Source organism: Gopherus flavomarginatus, chromosome 8 (genome assembly GCF_025201925.1).
Source record: "Gopherus flavomarginatus isolate rGopFla2 chromosome 8, rGopFla2.mat.asm, whole genome shotgun sequence".
NCBI classification, from domain to species: Eukaryota; Metazoa; Chordata; order Testudines; family Testudinidae; genus Gopherus; species Gopherus flavomarginatus.
Genome location: NC_066624.1, coordinates 48,494,439 through 48,495,313, shown reverse-complemented (window position 1 = coordinate 48,495,313; position 875 = coordinate 48,494,439). Strand labels below are relative to the sequence as shown.

The following is an 875-nucleotide window of genomic DNA, read 5'->3' as shown; positions in this document are numbered from 1 at the left end:
CACCTGACCTTTCATTCTTCTCTTGCTCTTTGTCAGCAAGGAGAAGAAAAAGAAGCTCTCCCTCAAGCTGGAGTCACACGGGCGAGGTAAGGACGAATTCCTGAGTGCTGGCTCCAGTCCTCTGCTCCGCCAGCTGACCTATCGAGGGGCTACCACCACATTATCTAGATTTGTCCATCGGTCTGTGCCAGAGTGAGCAACCCAGTAGGTGGAGTTTCTGTAGTGTAGTGGTTATCACATTTGCCTAACACGCAAAAGGTCTCTGGTTCAAAACCAGGCAGAAACATGCTGGCTTCCTTTTCCCAGATCTCCTTGTTATTCAGAAAGGCCACTCCTCCTATTGGCCTGTCCCTGGGACAACTCCAACCCCTGCATGACGGAGGATGCTTACAGCAGTGGAGAAAGCACCTTGGTGTCAGGCTGGAGAACCTAGAGTAGTTAGGCCAGTCACCATTTGGAGGCTTGTGGCTTGGTGGCCACCTCTGATGTTGGAGGTTGGCCTATAGAGGCTCTCACTTCCTGCTGGGCTCCTTTGCGTGACGGGCCAAAGGAGGACGTGAGGCAGAAATGGGGCAATAGAGGAAAGTTGAGCTGAGGAAGGCAGGGAAGAAGCTGTGCGGCTAAGTGGGGTTAGTAGAGCACCACCCTTCATTCTGCAAAGCCTGGGGAGGTGTGGTTGGCTGCTGGGAGGTAGAATCCTGTGCCTGCCTCTTGGCTTCCCAGGAGTGGCTACTTGCAGCCCAGGAGAAGAAGGGAGGTTCTGGGTGAAAGGAAAAGAAGCAAAGCTGAGTCAAAGTGGAGAATGGCGGCTCCTTTATGGCCAACCTGGGGGCATGACTGATGGTTTTAGAGGTGGAGGCTGGGCTGGCTGTGAG

General features: G+C 53.7%; 1 non-coding gene across 1 annotated transcript; it reads left to right on the top strand.

Moving 5' to 3' along the window:
• The first annotated feature begins 213 nt into the window (after nucleotides 1-213).
• Nucleotides 214-286, top strand: TRNAV-AAC (transfer RNA valine (anticodon AAC)). Its single transcript has one exon. It is a non-coding gene; the product is annotated as a tRNA-Val (tRNA).
• Nucleotides 287-875: the final 589 nt, after the last annotated feature.